This window comes from Pinus tabuliformis, chromosome 1_1, assembly GCF_031772625.1.
Source record: "Pinus tabuliformis cultivar Carrire ecotype Pingquan chromosome 1_1, CPIR1, whole genome shotgun sequence".
Taxonomy (NCBI): Eukaryota; Viridiplantae; Streptophyta; class Pinopsida; order Pinales; family Pinaceae; genus Pinus; species Pinus tabuliformis.
The window spans coordinates 849,631,285-849,642,858 of NC_142297.1; the positions used below are offsets into that span (position 1 = coordinate 849,631,285).

Genomic DNA, 11,574 nt, shown 5'->3' on the forward strand with positions numbered 1-11,574 from the left:
CCTCGGTCTATATCCCAAGAAAATCCTTCTATTCATCAGTACCATCATGGTTCTTCCTTCAGTTGTGATCAAGAGAATGTCCCGGTCCACCATTGGTATGGCTTGTGCAAGCCTCATAAAATCTTGCCCCAACACCATAGAATGATCATCCATGTCCACGATCCTCAAGTCTAACTTCCCAAACCATGATCCCACTTTCACCTGAGTGTTCTCCATCACACCATCAACAGCTTTCATGGTAGAGTTGACTGCTTTGAAAGCACTCCATTCCCTCTCCATCTTTGCTTTCTTCCCAAAAGACTTTGATACTTTCCTGCTTAAGAAGATATGAGTAGCCCCTGTATCCACCAAAGCTGCAAATCTCTTGCCCTTCATGGTCACCTGCACAAAACTCAGCTTCAAGGAATCACCTTCTTCTGTCGGCTTTATCTTGTGTCTCACATCAGCAACCTTCTTCAAGAATTCGGCCTTAGAAGTATCAATTGGCTTGTGCTCCAACTTGACATCCCTCCTAAGGTACTTCACTTCCTTGCTTGGCTCTTCTAAGCAACTCGATCCTGGTCTAGTTTGTCTTCCTTCAAGCTTGTCCTCCATTGACTTCTGCTCAAGTGCACCAACCAAGTATCCATTGACTACCTTCATAGAACTAAGCTTCCGAACATCCTCTGGATTGTCTTGGTAGTGAGTTCCCAGCCTGTCAATGTAGTCGAACTCTTCCTGCTCAATTACAACGATCTTCTTACCAAGAAGCTTCTTCTTTATTTCTTCCTCAACTTGCTTGATTTCGGCTTCCACCATGGCACTTTTCTTCCTCAACCGGGCTCTTTCATCCAAGAGCTCTTGAAGACCAAGACCACTTTTTCGGATCTCCTCATCAAGTTCCTTGAGTTCAACATCTATCGTACTTCCGCATTGGCTCTTGAGTTCTTCAAGTTCCTTCCTTAGTTCCGAACAGCTTTCCCGAATCTTCATGTTCTCAGCCTTCATCGAAACCCAGTTAGAACTCCATCGACCCATTTGTTCCAACACTTTGTACCGGAAGACTTCAACTGCATTATGGCTAGATTCACCTGCCATAGGTTCATCCACCATCTTTGCCTTTCAACCTTCTCCAACTTCCCTGCAACCATGAACCAGCTCTTGTTCCACTTGTATGTGAAATCAGCTTCCTTCACCTGCAAGTACCTGTCACGAGCAACCCTGCTCAATCACCAACTGTCAAGCTTCTTCAACCCTGAATCAGCTTCAATGTCTGCACTTCGTCACGAGCAACCCTGCTCTGATACCACCTGTCACGCCCCCAAGCTGACGGTAGTCTTTCAACCGCTCTTAGCGAGGTGCGGCACCACCGAACACTTTCTTTTCACCAATACTTATGTTCATGGACTACGCCTAACCATTTACTCCTACTTAGTTTGTGTTTCGCAACCAAGTATTATTATGTTATCCTTTATACCAATGAACACCCATACACATTCATTATCAACAACAATTATAAATGAGAACACAATTGCACAGTATAAAGGGAGGGGCAACTCCCTGAACAATGAGTCTGCTCGAAATATATGTATTATACAATCTTCAATATTACAAGCTTTTACAAGTATACTTGGAAGCACCAAGTTTCATACTTAGCCAATTTTACAATCAAGGAAAACTCGGTTGCCTTCCTTTGTTCACCTTCGTGCGCACTTGCACGATGGGCGGGCGCTCACTCGAGCCACCAAGACACCCATGCCAAGACTTAGCACAAACGGGCGCTACACGTTCACTGTGCACACCTCAACTGACCATCGGGCGCACCTTGCCCGCACCTTTGCCCAACACCAAGTGTGACTCTCCATCGTGCGGCTAAACCAAGAATCGGCGCATGAGACTTGTGCCTTCACCTCTTGTTTCTGCGCACTAGACTGCGCACTCCTCTTCCTTGTGCGAAGATGTGAAGTCGAGTTCGATTGATGTTGAAATGCTCCAACGCTTCCATAATATATAGCCAAGCTTGGGGCTAAGTCTGGCGCCCAGCCGACTTGCCCAACGCTTTGTGCACACCCCTTAAACGCCCACAACACATGTCGGCCTCCAACGTATTGCTCTATGCTCCAAGGTGCATATATAAACCAACGCTCTCCTCATATGTGTGCATATCATCCAAGAGAACGTCGCATATGTGTTGCACACTCCGTCGCACATCGCAACTCACCCTCCAACCGCACGTGCGCCCACGGTCGCCCGTTGCCAAACGCGGTCGCACTCCGGGTAGAACCACAGGACGTTACACTCCACCTCCCATCGAGGATAATTTAGGCGAGCCTGTGGAGCTAGCGGAAGCTGAGGTCCCGGTGCAGGAAGAGGCAACAAATAAAAATGTAATGGAAAATGGAGAATCTCCAGGAATGTAGTTAATTCAATCTTCTCTCTTTTTTTTTATCAATATATTGTAAATCAATGTTAAATAATGACCTATTTTGGAGATTATATAAGACAATTTCAGTCATAGGCAAGATTGGATAAAGACAAAGTAGAGGAGGAATCCATTTTGACCCATTTTAGTTTGCAATTATTGAAGAACAATCTGTGAATGTGAATATAAGGGTTCTGGCCCATGTTCTAGTTTGATAATATATAAAACTACTCATCTCTTTCAAAAAATATTTATTCTAGTTACGAATCTGAATCATTTATGATTTCTTTTATTTACAATTTTAGTAATAAAAACAATATTACAATATAACAAATTGAATTAGATTGAATTATTATTTTTATTACATTTTATTATGTTCTTAATTAAGTTGATGTTATGTTTATTTTTACACAACATCTCTCTTATATTGACCCAACATTTAAATGTTACACTCCTTTACAACCACTACAACATGTCCTTCATACTGGACTATACTAGTATATTATACTAGTGACAGAGGGTCTTTTCTATTTCATGTCCTTAATATATATATATATTATTTTTTAATATATATGGAAACATATACATATTAATATATAAGATTTTTTTAAAAGCTCTGAATGTAAGCTTCCGTGAGCAATTATTTAGATATCTGTCTTCTGGATCCATCACATAAAAATATTAATTGTTGACGTGTTTCGAACAATGTGGTTTATTATCTAGACGAATAGATGAACCACACTAGATGGTTCAAAAAACATAGACAATTAATATTTTTATGTGATGGATCCGATATGTAAAAATTTTAATAGTTTTAAATAAAAGATATGTATAAAATTTTTAATATTAAATTTGGATTGATAAAATATTTTACAATTATTAATAAAAAAAAATAAAATATTTTTTATTTTGATATTTATTTTACAGGATAAGAATAATTTTTCAATATCAAATATAAATATAATATTTTAATTTCAAAATTAATGTTATATGACTCATTGTTAAAAAAATATATACCTTATTTCCATATACCTTTTTTCCATTAATAAGAAGTTGAATGTTGACATATTGTATGTAAATCCATTTTAATAAGTTCACATGTTGTATATAAATCCATTTTAATTTGAATTTATATCGAGGAAAAAATTAAATCACTTTAAATGGAAAAAATAAAATAAGAAAAAAATATTTTAAATAAAATTTTTTACATCAATTCTTCCTGCACAAGGTGCATTAATTCAGGGTCTCCCTTACCATTCTCACATTATGATAGTTCATAAAATAGGTGTTGGAGCATGCAAGCCACCTGGCCAATGATTGCCTTGTAGGGCACCTCGAAGGCTTGCTTAGATACAAAATCCAGACTATGGCATTATGCAAATTACCATGTAGGTACCAGATTGCACATGAAACTGTCATGGTAGATGGTGGAGGCATCGAATGTTTATACCAGAATGATTTCTCCTACTCATAGCCAGAAAATTTTAGCTCAATCCTCTTCGGAAGTGGCAACCATGGGAGTTCTTAATTTGTTGCGGGATAACTAGCATGCTACACAATGCAAACAACATTTCCAAGCAGCGCATTGCATTATTATATAATGACTAGTGCACTCTAACCATTGGCTATAAAAACACCCTTTATATTGAAAAATTTGAGCAAACTAAGACTCCCTTGTACCGATATTAGGATCATGTTGAACGATTTGGGGTTGTATCCCTTCTTTTTAGGGAATTTTGTTTGGTGTGTGTAATTTTTATGGTTTTCGACTTGGTAATAGGCTTCTTGTCATCTCGAGTAATCTATTCTCAATCCAACTATGTTTCGTTCACATAGACTTGTGTTTGGTTGGGCCATTCAGTGGCTTCTCTGATCTATGGATTGGTATAAATTTTAAAAATACTCCGATTTGGATTCGCCTCCTACCCATCCTTCGTTTTCTATAACTCTCCCGTATCAACTTACGTCTAGCCCTCTCAATTTCCTTCCCCACAGAAAATCCTAATAACCTTTTCTCTCACATCAATTTCCAACAACTTTTTCCTCGTGTCCATTCCCGAGACCCTCTACTCTCACATCAATTCATGCCTTGCCAACCGCTCTCCTACTCCTCTTCCTCTATTTACACGTCTTGACTCTTTAAATCCCCAAACTATCATATTTCTGATCTCCGGTCATTCCCCTTGCCGTCAATCTTGATCCTCCAGACTTCCCTATATCACTATGATTTGTTAGAGACATGTGGTTTCTCACAGAAGAAGGGAAAGGGGTCATACCTCTCTCTCCTCTCAGACCCCTAGCTATATGGCATCAACCTCATAACAGTGAGCTGAAGAACCTATGGCTCGTTATGCGCAGTACATCCTTGAGATTGTATGCAAGAAATTGAAAGAATAAACGTTGGTGTGTTCCAAGAACATCATTGTACTCTTAGTCACCATGTTCAACCTGAGACAAAGAACTGATCCCCAATACAGGTATCACAACTTACTCGATATTTTCAGGCTACATGCAGGAAATCAATGTTTATTGTCATACAAAAATTCTTTTGGGGCACATCCTCACAAACAACAACAATGTTAAATGGGAGAATGCTTACAAGCTGGCAAATTCATAGGAGAAATTGGATGGAATAAATCACAAAATAAACATCCTCCTCAGTAGGTGCAACAACAACCCCTTTCATGGGAGTGAGCTTATTCCCTGGTAGACACCCCAGCTAGACAACTAAAACAATAGCTTTTATGCAATCTCAATTTTTTGTTTTCAATTCTTATAATGGGTTCAATGAGTCTATGTATTATCATTTTTGTTTAAAATATATTATAGTCAAGAAAGGTATATATAACCTCAAGTATTTGACGCTAAACCTCTGGTCTGGTTCCCTCACTCCATAGACTAGAGAAAAAAAAATATTGATCATGTATTTTTTTACAATCACTTACTTTTTATAAAAATCAATCACAACAACAGATGGCTAACTCTTTACAAATTCATGAAAACAAAGCTTGGCTGCAGCCCTTAGTACTGATTTTGTGATAACATTTTGGTGCGTCTGCCGGGAGCCAAAAGCTTACTCTCTCCCGAAATTTGAAGATTGGATTTCTGAAGGTAGCAGGAGTTCAAAGAAGGTTTTCGAGGCTGCAAAACTACCTTGGCGACTCCATTGTTGAAGAATTCAAGGTTTATATATTCATGGTGATTCTACTGGAGTTATGAAGGACCCAGAAGCTGCCATTCTTAGTTCAAGGTATGCATGCATAGATTTCTCAGGAATTCATGGTTTCCCAAATCATTTTCCCAAGGATGCATATTTTCTAAGGAATGGTCCAAAATGCAATGGAGAAGACTTAAGTTTAACGTTGAAGCATATCTCAGATTTCTGTCATTTTGCTGAGCTTCTTAGAGTTAAACATGAGGATGTTTGTATAAGGTTATTCTATGATTCACTTCAAGGGAAGTGCAAACAGTGGGTTGAATGCTTGCCTGCCAAATCCATTAAGTCATTTCAAGACCTTTGGCTCATGTTTTTGGAGGAATGGATAGATAGGTCAGAGTTGGTGGCAGACTCTCCCTCAGTTGAAGGTTTCAAACAATGGAATGATGATCATAGTAAAGAAGAAACAAATGAATCTTTTTCTTTGTCATTATCCTCATATCTAAAATCTTTTGACTGCAAGGCAGAGGATAGGATGAGATTTTTGGATGAATTTGCTGAGGACCTTGAAAAAGAAATTGAAGGTTTAGAAGGACAAATTCAGGCATACAGTTTTCATGGTCATGATCATTATTCTCAGAAGTTTTCTATGGCAGAACGCAAGGAGACTATGCTGGTTCCTTTCTCTTTCACAATTGAGGAACTAAACACTGTGGTTGAAGATCAGTTTGCACAGCCGGAAAGTTGCAAGGAAAACCAAGCTGATCATGTATTCTGGGATCCTTTAGCTGATTACATGGAAGAGTTTTACTCTCCAGTGTTTTGGTTTTTCAAAGAAGCTCAGAGACAATTTCAGTGGCAGCGGTCATCAGACTATCATATTAGCTCTGAACTCCGGTGCGGTCAAAGGACTCAAACGTCAGATAAGACAAATGATTGGCTGCATTGGAAATTTCATATTGATTGAGCAGAAGGAAGTTTGAATTGTTAGGGTAGGTAGGAAATTGCAAATAAGCTCAAGGTTGATTGAGCATTTATTTTTCAGTAGATGTAGTTTTCTTTCTCCTACAGTCATGCTGGTCAAGCAAGTTTCTGTTTGTCAAATAAATTCTATAAGGCACTGGAGCTGCAGGTTCTTAGTGCACCACAAGGGCACACTATCCCAAGTGGAGCCACTGTTATCACTGAAAATGCTGTTGCCAAAAAATTTTTAGCCTAGCTTAAAGACTGGGTGTTTTCGCAGCGCCTGAATTCTTTTTTTAGCAGTTTCGCAGCGCTACCTGTTTAAGTGGTTTCGTAGCGTGCTACGGAATTGGGGATTTGTTCGAGTTTTCAGTGGAGGCCCAAATCCTAGCATGCCTATTGTACACTGGCTACAACTGCTGTGGATGAGGTTGATGTGCTTAAAAGGTCTAATGTCAGATCTTTCAGATAAGATTGAAGATATCAAGGCAATGATGTCAGCTCCATCGTTGCCTGAGGTTCTTCAGGCTCTTTATAATGAAAAGAACGTTTCTCAGGATAAAAATGCTTCCTAATTGCTAGTCACTTGAAAGAAGGAAATGCATCTAAAGTTTTGGAACTCTTGAGTTCCTTGTTTCTATTTTACTGCAAAATATGGTACCCAAGGTTGAATGTTTTTCCTATGTATTGTGCTCGGTGTTTCCAATGAATACCTTACAGTTTGTATAGTCACTGCTGCACCGAAAGGATAAAAGGGACCTGAACAGAACGCACTGGGAAATCTATTAGTACTATTTCTGATATTAGGACTATTTGGAGTATCTGCTGCTGGTTGGCTATGGTTAATAGGTAAAGGCTGGTAAATCCTGTTGTCATTCAACTTCAAGTTCTTGAGTTGAAAGTATTAGTCTCGGCCTAAAAGATCAAGACATAGTCAGTCAAACTTCATTCAAAAATATTCCTCAACCGAAAGAGTTCAAATAAGGTCGGGGTGAAATTAATGTTTAGATTATTAAAAATTTGCTCTATATTTGAACTGGGGATGGCTCTTTCTCATTCTCTTATATATATATGGGCGTTTATAGTTGTGTTACCTCATCTGCACCTATATATTTTTTCCTGAAGTGGGAAGATACAAATCTCTCAACAAATGCAATGTTAATGAAGGAGTTTTTCCCAAATGATATGTGTCAACACACGGGTCTATATGGGAGCACCGCTTTCATATTATGGCTGAGGACTATACAAATGGGCCGGTGGAGATTTCTTTCCGCTGTGGGTGAAACCGATTATGGGCAGGTGGCAAATTCATTAAATAACATTTATGTCTTGGGCGCAAGTGCTTGATGAAGTGCCAGAGAGAGACGTAGTTCATTATCTTCGTGGCCTGGCTTCACAAGAAATCTTTTTCTACGCAAACGGGTGGCAGAGAAGGTTTGATAGTTGCTGCTGTTGTAATGAAGCACATAATAAAGGATTGGGATGTATTTTCGTCTTTTGTCTTGGCAATGTTCGGAAGTTCTTATCACAGATCATTGAGAATTCAAAAAAGGCCATTAATAAGCCCTTTCTTGTGATTAACTCTTGATCTATTGCCTTCTCAGCTGCAACAACAATCACAGAACAATTCACTATTCAAGTTTCGATCTCGTGATCTACTTTGGTGAGTATAGTACTGCTAACCATTCGAAGCTAACGGCTGTCATTTAATAAAGAAAATATAATCAAGAGTTCTTTGTTATTCCGGAGGTTTGAAACCACTGCTCAGTCTATAACCTCCTGAGATTCTAAGCTGAGGTTATCGAAATTTAGAGCTAAAGCTACAGAATCGAAGAGTGATGTACCGAAGGCCGTTCAGAGAGGATTATTGAAATTGATGTATGAAAGGTGGGTAAGAAATGAGCATATCGAGCCTAAATCTGGCTGAGGCATTGACAATGGATGGAAGAAAGAAGCCTTTGATATTGGCTAGCACCGATGGAGTTGTTAATTCCGTCTTGCTTTCTGGAGAACATGATGGTGAGTCAGATGCCCTAGCAGATTCGTTACCTAATTATTCGAGATTTTGCTCCATGCCTCTCTCTGCAGGGTTTCTGCATCTCCTTAGGGATGTGAAAAATGGTTCTGAATTAAAGGGCAGTTTACAAGAATTGTTGTGCAAGCATGGTGGGAAGGAAGCACCTTACGATGATGCAGCTATTGTGGGATTGGCATCAAGTACAGAAAGGGAGTTGTTTGATGCGATGGATGCAAATCTAGATAAAACACCAACTGCATATCCTGATGCTACCTTTGACAGCATGGGTGTGGCTGCAGATAATCTTTTACTTCCAATGATGACTCACAAGATGAGATGATCAAGATGCAGGATCCAACGGTTTCAGGAAGTGGTAATGAACCATTAGATTCTACCATAAGGCATAAGAAAGGAAGATGTTCAATTGAAGATGATAGGGAGCATGACATAATTAGTGTACTTCGTGAGAATTGTCAGAATATACAAGCGGTTATTCGCAAAACAACTCAAGCACAGATATGCTCCAGCCAGCTAGACAGGGACATGTATTGGAAGGGTATTGAGGTAAATAAACAAGTGCAACTACAAACCAGTGAGCTCGATAGAGAGCTCAAGAGAAAGCAAGGTCAGGATTTAATAGATGTTCTTGGAGGACTTGTAAATGTTGTGAATCGCCTGGTAGACACAATTCAGAACAAGAGCTCTCAACAATTGAATGGACCATGAACCTTTAGGGACATACAAATGAGTTTTGATTTGTCTGAAATGTCTGTAAGCACTTTTAGAATTCCAGAAAATTTTCAATCAATCTTCAATCATGTCTTGGCTTGATGATGTTCAAGATCTTGCAGAACCTTGTATCCAAAGGTTGCTAGATATCATCTACCAGTTTTTCAACATGAGGTTTCTCCTTTGTTTTATCCATCAATCAATGGCGGTTATCCTTCCCAGACCTTTTGCAGCCCTGGATGGACGTCGATTCCAACATTCAACTCAGATAATATTTTTTATGGTCATCAATTTTAACAGCCAGGCTCTATTTATCAACACGTACCTTATCCAGAGAACCAATATTGGTTTTTTCTTTCAGGGGTTCCTCCAACAGAGGCAATTATGCCAGTGTTAGAAGATTTGGGAATACATGGATCCTATGCCAATAACATTCAGTTTGGAAACAACAAGTCCAAGTCCTTTGGTAGCAGACTTGTTTTTAATTTTTATTTAATGCCTCCGAATAGTTCTTATGTCAAAGGTTTTATGCCTACCGCTTTAAACAATTCCGTTCTGGTGGATACTGCCACTCATTATGATAGTATGAGACCAGCTATGGCACCATGGATGGATCCAAGAAATACAGGGGACCCTCAGCATTTGAGCTCCTGTTCTGTTGCTAAGAACATTGGTTGGTCAACTTTTCAAGATGATGCCTGTGCATGAAGCAGAATTTTCTATGATAAGCATATTTCTGCTTTCGATTTGTTTTGATAGTAATGTCTTCATTGTATTTAAGCGCTAGCCAAAGGAAAATCTTGTCAATAATAACCCTCCCTTTTGAAAGAAAGATAGAGATTACAAAGAACAGATCTATGAAGGCAAAAATGAAGACAGTACAGAGTGTGGCTGTGAGACTGCACTAAAGGAAGAATAGATGAACCCTAAACGTAGGGTAGCATGTGAAATGTTTTAAGCAGTATCATCATCATGACAGAGCAAATCAAGCAAAAAACTTCACCAGCTGCCCTTGCACTAACTGTAAATGTGTTAAACGCTGTGCAGAAAGGTTGAGGCTATTAACCATACTCATTTACAAGTTGTTCTCATAACCTTGTCCAAAGCATCAATTAGGCATGGTGAATTTTTAAAGGCAGGGAAGAAGACTGTGTTTTTGAAATCACACAGCAGTTTCGTAGCGCGCTACGAAACTACTGTAGGTGATGATTTTAAGCGCAGAGCAGCTAGTGTGATACTGTGAGCGGGAGTTGAGGAAGAGAAACACCTGTCTATCAATACCACCTACAGCACATCAGAAACATGGCAGCATTTCATACCTGGGGTTATTAAAAGATTTGAGAACATACTGCTACACTTTCGGAGAATGTTGGGAGACAAAGACCATTAAAATAGAGCACATCTTTTGGTCAATTAATGAGCCATCAGCACTTTTAAGCATCCAAAGTCAGCATTCCTTGCATCCGTAGCTCAGCCATCTCAGCCTAACTGAAGGAGGATAGCTGTCAAAGATCCGAGAAGAATCAAGCATACGAGGAGAATGGAATTAGTGTTTTAGTATGATTAGGATTGTGTGTAATTACAGTTCAGCACTTTGTAATTAATGCATTAGTTAAATAGCATGTAGGAGTAGTTAATAGGGCCTTCGAGCTCCCTCTAGAAAGGGAGGAATGTATTCCTATAAATGGATGAAATTAGGATGTAATAGGGGTTGGACATTTTATACAAAAACAGAGTTATTTGGGCCAATGTAAAGACTTGTTACAGTAATAGTAAACAGTAGTTGTTTCTTCTCAAGATTCTCAATGATTATTTTGTTCAAATATGATGGTGGTGTTTTCTCTTATATGTTCTTTTACAGCTTTGTTATAACATAATCACTCAGAATTCATTTCTAATGCTCTGACTTCCTGTATGTTTGGCAAGCTGTGGTTTGTGTGAGATATGTTTGAACATCTAATGCAAAGAGCCTTGACTTCCATGAAATGACTGTGCTTTTGTTTATTAAATGTGTAAGACTCCATAGCCCAATGAAGACCAATTTGATATGCGTTCAACCAGCTTGGTTTTCATGAATTTGTAAAGAGTTAGTCATCAATTTTAACAGCCAGGCTCTATTTATCAACACGTACCTTATCCAGAGAACCAATATTGGTTTTTTCTTTCAGGGGTTCCTCCAACAGAGGCAATTATGCCAGTGTTAGAAGATTTGGGAATACATGGATCTTATGCCAATAGCATTCAGTTTGGAAACAACAAGTCCAAGTCCTTTGGTAGCAGACTTGTTTTTAATTTTTATTTAATGCC

General features: G+C 38.8%; 1 pseudogene; it reads left to right on the plus strand.

Moving 5' to 3' along the window:
* Window positions 1–8,419: 8,419 nt before the first annotated feature.
* Window positions 8,420–9,402, plus strand: LOC149216930 (uncharacterized; annotated as a pseudogene).
* Window positions 9,403–11,574: the final 2,172 nt, after the last annotated feature.